Source organism: Camelina sativa, chromosome 7 (genome assembly GCF_000633955.1).
Source record: "Camelina sativa cultivar DH55 chromosome 7, Cs, whole genome shotgun sequence".
Classification (NCBI taxonomy): Eukaryota; Viridiplantae; Streptophyta; class Magnoliopsida; order Brassicales; family Brassicaceae; genus Camelina; species Camelina sativa.
Window position 1 is genome coordinate 4507286 of NC_025691.1, and position 8028 is coordinate 4515313.

General features: G+C 35.2%; 1 pseudogene; it reads left to right on the forward strand.

Moving 5' to 3' along the window:
• On the forward strand, positions 243–4356 carry LOC104700281 (annotated as a pseudogene).

An 8028-nucleotide genomic window follows, 5' to 3' on the forward strand; every position in this document is an offset into this window, starting at 1 on the left:
TTTTAAATTCGAATGGCAGACCGAATATAACCTTTGAATACTTAATTAATTAGAGTGGCCGGTGAGCTGTAGAACTTGAATTTGTCTGAATAATCCTTTCCACGTTTCTTGATCTCCAAGGAATGTTATAATAAACTAATCTCTTTAGTCAAAAGAGTACATGAATGTCAACGGTGTTAAGTTAGGTTTCTATATATTTATGTTGTGGCTTCGTTTTTTAGAAATAAACCTGCAACCTCACATTGAGAGTTGAAAGACATAAGAAAAAAATACGGAGCAATGGAGAAAAGAGAAGATCTTGAGACAATCTTACCCTACTTGCCGTTAAAGATTCAAGATTCGTCTCTGTCTTGGCCATCACCGCACTTGGTGGAGGTTTTAGAAGCTATGACCAAAGGACCGAGTCACAGCCGAGTGGATTCGGGACAAACTCTCTCTGATTTCATCTCTGACATGAGACAAGCTCTCTCTTTGACTTGTCATCTTTCTTCTTCATCACTTGAAGGCTACGCTCTCTACTTTGACGAGGTAATAAAAACTCTTTTTTTTTTTTTTTAAATCTTCACCGAATCATTTGGATTTGATTGAATGATTAATGTTTTGGTATGGTGCAGAGAATGTCGAAAGAAGAATCAATCAGATGGTTTAACGAGGTTTTACCTGCAATGGCTTGTCTTCTTCTAAGATTCCCATATCTCTTGGAACTACACTATCTAAATTCAGACAACCTTATCAATGGAACCAAAACCGGTCTTCGTGTCTTAGGCCCCAAGAAAGATGGCATTGTATTCCTCAGCCAGGTATATCTTCCAAATCCAAACACTTCAATACAGAAACAAAGTTTGATTGATGTTTTGTCCATGGCAGGAACTTATAGGAGCATTGCTTTCATGTTCTTTCTTTTGTTTGTTCCATGTCGATAATAGAGGCTCGAATCATCTACCAATCATCAATTTCGACAAACTATTCGGGTAAGTACACATTGTCAAACAAATTTCATGTACAAAGTCAAGATCTAAGATCTTGTGTTGACCTATTGCAGAAGCCTAATCAACACAGGGAGAAATGAACATCAAGAGAACAAGATAAAGTGCATAACTCATTACTTCCAGAGGTTGTCTTCATGTATCCCTCCTGGATTCGTCTCATTCGAAAGAAAGATTCTCACTTTAGAGAAAGATTCTTCTGGTCTCGAAGCTTTTCCTGATGAAGGCTTTTGGAGAAACTCTACTGTCAAACTCTGCCCTGTTGAGGTAATTAATTAATCAACCAGATGAGATTAATGTTTTTGATATTCAATAGGATCTCTGTAAAGGGTTTGTGTGTAGGTCCATACTTATGGTTTGATCGAGGATCAAAGCGTTGAAGCTCTTGAAGTTGACTTCGCCAACAAGAACTTAGGAGGTGGAGCTCTTCGCAAGGGATGAGTCCAGGCATGTAAACCCTAAACCTAAATATTATTTAGATCTCGTTAAGTTTCCTGATGAGAATAATATCTTGAAAACACACAGGAAGAGATTAGATTCATGATCAACCCAGAATTGATCGTTGGGATGCTCTTCTTACCAACCATGGAAGTCAATGAAGCCATTGAAGTTGTTGGTGCAGAAAGATTCTCTCATTACACAGGGTACAACATGAGTGAATCTGTCAGGACATTAATTGACACTTTATGTTTTTAAAATGGCTGTCTACTGTCTGCAGATATGCATCATCGTTTCGGTTTTTTGGTGACTATATTGATACAAAGGAAACAGATGTTTTCGGAAGGCGAACAACGAGAATCGTAGCTATAGATGCTCTGCGTCACCCAGGAGTCTCCCAATACAAACCTGAATCCCTCCTCAGGTAGTGTTGAATCATAGATTCTTACATTGTCAAGTCTTATATCAAATTGTTTCTTAACATTTCTTATTTTTCCTTTATTTTCCTGTTTAATTCTTTGGAGATTTACTCATGTGTCATAAATTTTCGGTAATATTACCAGAACCATACAATTTTTTTTTATTACTATCATATTTCGGTTCTATTTTCTATATCCAGTGTACTCATGTTGCATGTTATAGAAAAAAACATAATTACAAAGAATGTCATTGCCACGTCAGAAAAATCGCGCCGCCACTTCAGAAAAATCGCGTCGCCACGTCAGAAATCGCTGACGTGTATTAAATTACTCAGCCGTAAAGCGTTACAACAGTAATGATGGCTGAGTTACGGTATGTTGCAGCTGATTTATGGAAAATGGCTGAGTTATGAGCGGACGGTTGACTTACGAACATAACTCAGCCTGTAGTTACGGCTGACTTAACGAAATCTGTCTTAGTTATGAGAAAATAGCTTGAGTTATGGCTCATAACTCAACCATAAGTACGACTGAGTTTTTACCCGATGGTTGAGTTGTCAAAATTTGGCTGAGTTAATACTTTGACACGGCTGAATTAACTTTCTCCGACTGGCTGAGTTATTAACAAGGGCTTACTTATGAGATGTCGTTACGGCGGAGTTATGATTAAATACTATAACTCAGCCGTCATGAGCTGACTTATCGGAAAACTCGGCCGTTTTACGGCTTACTTAGTAGCAAAAGATTAATTACTATAATATCATTCAGTTACGACCGACTTATTAAACGTTGCGGCTGAGTTACAGATTTTCAGTTGAGTTATGACATTAAGCGGCTGAATTTGGCAGCCGGTTTTTTGTTTTTTAACCATCGGGTATATATATTATGACATGTTGCGACTGAGTTATAATTTTGTTTGAATTAGGCTGATTTACATGTTCCTTTGGTGGCTGACTTGCCACTTCGGACACATCATCCATGTCATCATCTTCTAAGGAAATACGAAACGTCTTTTTTCGACTCTTGTGCTTCACCTGGTTCAAAAGTGAAGGATTTACATCTTCTTTACCTTGTTCTTCACTTTTTAATTTTCCTCATTCTTATCAATTTTCCTCATTTTTCTTCATTTTCGTTCATGGATCGAGTTCCGGTAATTGTTGTTTCTGGTAATTGGATAACGACACATAAATATATATTTAACACCGACGATAGAGGGTGTAGAGTTGCAGATAGATGCAGAAAAAACGCCCAACAAGCTTGTGAAGTTGGTTCTCGATGACTACAGACTGAAAGCGTTGAGCCATCAGCTAAAGCTGAGCTACTTGTTCTCGAACAAAGGTTGTGTCAGCTGAGTTATTTATATACAACCGAGTATCAATATAACTCAGCCGTCATATGAATCTACGAGAGCTTTTGTTTTCTCTTAAGTATTATAACTCAGCCGTGAAGTAATATAAATCAGCCGTTGATTTTCAGCTTATTTCTTGTTATAAGTCAGCCACCAAGCATTATAACTCAGCCGTCATATGAACTCTACAAGACCTTTCGTTTTCTTTTGAGTATTATAACTCAGCTATCAAGTAATAAAATTCAGCCATGTACTTTCAGTTTATTTTTGTTATAAGCCAGCCACGAAGCATTATAACTCATCTGTCATATGACGTGGCATAGTTTGCTGATGTGCATTTTTTTAATATTTTCGAAATTAAAAATGAAAAATTAACTCAATGTGATAATTGTAATTACACCCAAGACACTAAATATATGAGTAATTTTTAGAAAATATATAATATACCAGCAATATTCATACTTTTCTATAACATGTGAGTAACTTTTTCTTAATTCTTTCTTCGTTAGGGAGACCAATAAGGCCCTTTGTGGTTTCCTCCACGTCTGCAAGAATCAGAGTAAAGCGCTGTGCATAGATCATGAAGATGGAGTTGGTGTTGCTACAGGGAATTGGGGATGTGGTGCTTATGGTGGAGATCCTGAGATCAAGTCTCTTCTTCAGTGGCTTGCTGTATCACAGGTCAAATCTTACACTCTTATCTCCAACATTTGCTTGATTGATTACCAACCAATGGCTTTTTTTTTGCTCACAAATTTTTTTCACTCTTCTCAGGCAAGAAGACCTTTCATGTCTTACTACACTTTTGGATTTGAAGCACTACATAATCTTAATCAGGTTTAGTCTCTCTCACTATATCAAATTAAAAGATAGAACAATTTTTTGTGCTGATCATTATGGTGCTTTGCTACAGGTAACAGAATTGGTTGTATCTAAAGGATGGACAGTGGGATACTTATGGAAGAACCTGGTCAAGTATTCGAACCAGAGGTTGAAAAACAAGAAAAGAAGAGAACCTAAACTTGGTTTGTTTGATTGGCTTACTTCGATCAAATCTTCTTAATAGCGAAACAAATCTCATTGTGATTTCACTTTTGAGATAGAGAATTATCTTTTGTATTTTGGAGTGAAGTTTAAATAAAATTAAAAACGCAGTGAGAAAATATTATCTAGTGCAAAAAGGAAAATGAAAAAAGTTCCATTGTTATCATCCAATTACATTAGGAAGGTAACAAACTTTATTGAAAGAAGATCCGCACAAAATAACATAACACTTAGAACACAAAGATGATAACAATCAAATACAAATCTGGATATGGAGCTGGAGCTGAAGTTGGAGCATAAACAGGAGACGGAGGTGGAACAAGGTATCCAGGCATGAAGACGATTGGGCCCCTTCTGCTTCTCCTTCTCCTTGGGATGTTAACAAATATCCTTTGATCACTCTCTCCATCCATCTTTGCGCACACTCGGCAAAATTTGTATGGCTTTCTCTACAAGAACGAATAGCAAATAGTTGATTGGTGGAGAGACTCTAGGATGGATGATAAAAGAGGAAGTTTACTACTTAAATATATTTTATTTCTTATTTACTTTTTGGTCAAAACATTAGGTTCTTATTTTTCCTACTCAGTCATTTGTCTTTTCTTTCTTTATCACAAAAGTAATTTAATTTGTATTTTTCTTGTATATTGATTGGCCGGTCTTTTCTTTTATTTGGTAAAATATATTTTAACATAATTAGTGATTTTCAAATATGTTTTAAGTCAGAATCCAAAAGGAAATGTATAAGAAACTTTTCTATTTAGGTGTTGATTGGTTCTCCCGCTATCTCCCGCAAACGTTACTAGCGATTGGTGCCAATAACACAAACCGCTTCCAATCGCTCCCAACCGCTCTCAACCACCGAATTCCAAAAGCTGCTTCCCGCAAGCGTTTGCGGTTGTGGGCGATTGCGGTTGAAATTTTTTTATTATTTTTTTTTAAACAAAAAACAAATCAAAAGTACTAAAATATTTTTTTCTTATATCTTCAACCTAACCATTGTACCCATTAAGGATGAGAGAAAATGAAGTACAAATACGATTGAGGAGATTAGAATATAAAAAATTACAAGAAAATAAGATTCCAATTAAAAAAAACCGAGAAAATGATGTAAAACTATTGGCACATCGCACATACGTTCAAAAAAATCTAAAAATATATAACATTTCATCAGAAGTTTAAGAAAATAAGATTATTTGTGAAAATATTAAAACAAATCACCAATGACTCTTTTCAACTTTTTCATAATTATTTTACCTTGGCTTTGTAATTCAATGTGAGGAAGTTATTGAGTGTGTAAGATTTAACAGAGAAGATCTATAATCTAAAGCATATGTTTTTTCATTTATCACATTACTTGATTAAATTTTGGGTGAAAAGCCAAATGTAAAAAGTAATAAGTGTTTCAATATGAAATTTATTTGTTTTTTGAATAATTATTTTAGTATTTTTAAAGATTTTTAATTATAAATCAAATTTAATAAAGTTTTTGGTGTTTTGAAACATTTATATAATTATATATTATATTTATTATGTTTTAACCGCTAATGCAACTGTTGGTCAACCAGTCGCAAAACTTGCGCAAACGCACCCATTTTAAAACGCTAAATCAGTTATTCAAAACGCTTAATAACGCTTGAAACCGCAATCGCCCGCTTTTGCAATTTCCTGCAACCGCAACCGCAGACGCTGCGTTTAAACCTGTTAGACCTTTACTTTCATGCGTCAAAAAAAAAAAAATTATTAGTGTGTAATGATGTGTCACGAGGTCCGAACCCGAGGACAAACAAGTTAAATGACTTAAGTACACTAATTATTCTTATGTTTTGCAACTCGCCAATTTTGTTTTATGATAATCGTGATATCTTTAAAGCCACTGAGTTTTCTTTTTTACTAAATAATTGTTTATTAAAAAAAACATGTAATAAACTTTAGATACATATCAAAGCTAATACTCCTTATGTATCAAAGAGTGTAATTCCAATATGTAAGAAGCTTTAGACACATAGCAAAGCTAATACTCCTTAAGACAACTATGTAAATTTATAATATACTATTTTTAGATACACTAAAAATACTTTACTAATCAAGAAGTTGAAGTTAAATTAGGCATGTCAGTCTCCTCATTTTAAAAAAAACTATGACAAAAAAAATTGGGCCCTTTTGACATTAATTTTTTTCCTTGCTTTTTATTGGGCCCTTTTGCAAATAATTGTTTTACAAATTAAATTTGGCATATAAGCCTTTGTAAAATGCCTAGTGGGCCACCTCCCTAACACGGGACAATGAGATACTTATGGAAAAACCTGGTTAAGTATTCGAACGAGCGGTTGAAAAACAAGAAAAGAAGAGAACCTAAACATGGTTTGTCTGATTGGTCTATTTCGATCAAATTTTCTTAAGCATTGACTCAAAACATTTGTATTTTGGAGTGAAGTTTAAATGAAATAAAAAGGAAGTGAGAAAATATTATCCAGTGCAAAAAGGAAAATGACATATCTCCATTGTTCTCCCTAAGGAATGTAACCAACTTTATAATTGAAACAAGATCTGCACAAAATAACATAACACTTAGAACACAAATACAAATCTGGATATATAGTTGGAGCTGGAGCATAAACAGAAAACGTAGGTGGAACCATGTATCCAAGCATGGATACAAATGAGTAATCCCTCATGCTTCTCCTTCTCCTTGGAGTGTCATCAAATATCCTCTGATGACTCTCTGCATCCATCTTCGCACACACTCGAGAAAATTTGTATGGATTTCTCTCCAAGAACGGATAACAAATAATCGATTGGTAGAGAGACTGTAGGATGAATGATAAGATAGGAAGTTTACTACTTAAATAGATTTTAGTTTCTTCTTAGTTTAATTTTTTTGGTCAAAATTTTAGGTTCTTCGTCTCTTTTTCCTACTACAGTCATTTGTCTTTACTTTTTTCACAAAAGTAATTTTGTTTGTAGTTTTCTTGTATTCTGATTGGCCGGTCTTTTCTTTTATTTGGTAAAATATGTTTCCTCCTATTCATCTACTTCAACCATTTCCTAACATAGTTAGTGATATTCAGAATAGAAGGGTTTGAAATAACTCAACCCCCTAAAATTAACCTTAGGGATCAGAGTAAAAGGACCTCCTCCAAGCGTTATTAATGTCTGGCTTCTTTTGGAATATTCGAGGATTAAAGCGTAGCTGGGTGGTGTGGCGGAATAATGTGAGACTCACTCTGGTGTATAAAACAGGGCAACTAATAACATGTTCAGTTAAATTAGAGGAAGAAGAGGCTGATTTTTGTTTATGCATCGAACTTGGTGGATGAGAGGAAAGCCTTATGGGAGGATCTGTGTTGCCATATGGACTCTCCGCTCATGAGGGATAAGTCTTGGATTATTTTTGGAGATTTTAATGAAACATTATCTATTTAGGAGCACTCTCGTGGTGCAAATGGTCCAGGTATCACGGAGTGAATGGGAGATTTTCAGTCAGTAGTGAACTATTGCTCTCTCTCTGATTTGGTGTCTCAAGGTTCCTTGTTTACCTGGTGTAACAAGCGGGAGAATGATCTAATCTCCAAAAAGTTAGACCGTGTATTGGTAAATGAAGCTTGGCTCGCTATTTATCTGCATCATATATATAATGTTTTTGAAGTAGGAGGGTGTTCGGATCACTCTCGATGTCAGAATCAATCTTGTTAGTCAAGGGGAGTAAAGGCAGTATCGTAAACCTTTTAATTTTGTGAATGCCATGGTGGACTTGCCTGAGTTTAAGCCATTGGTGGAGGAATTTGGGGGG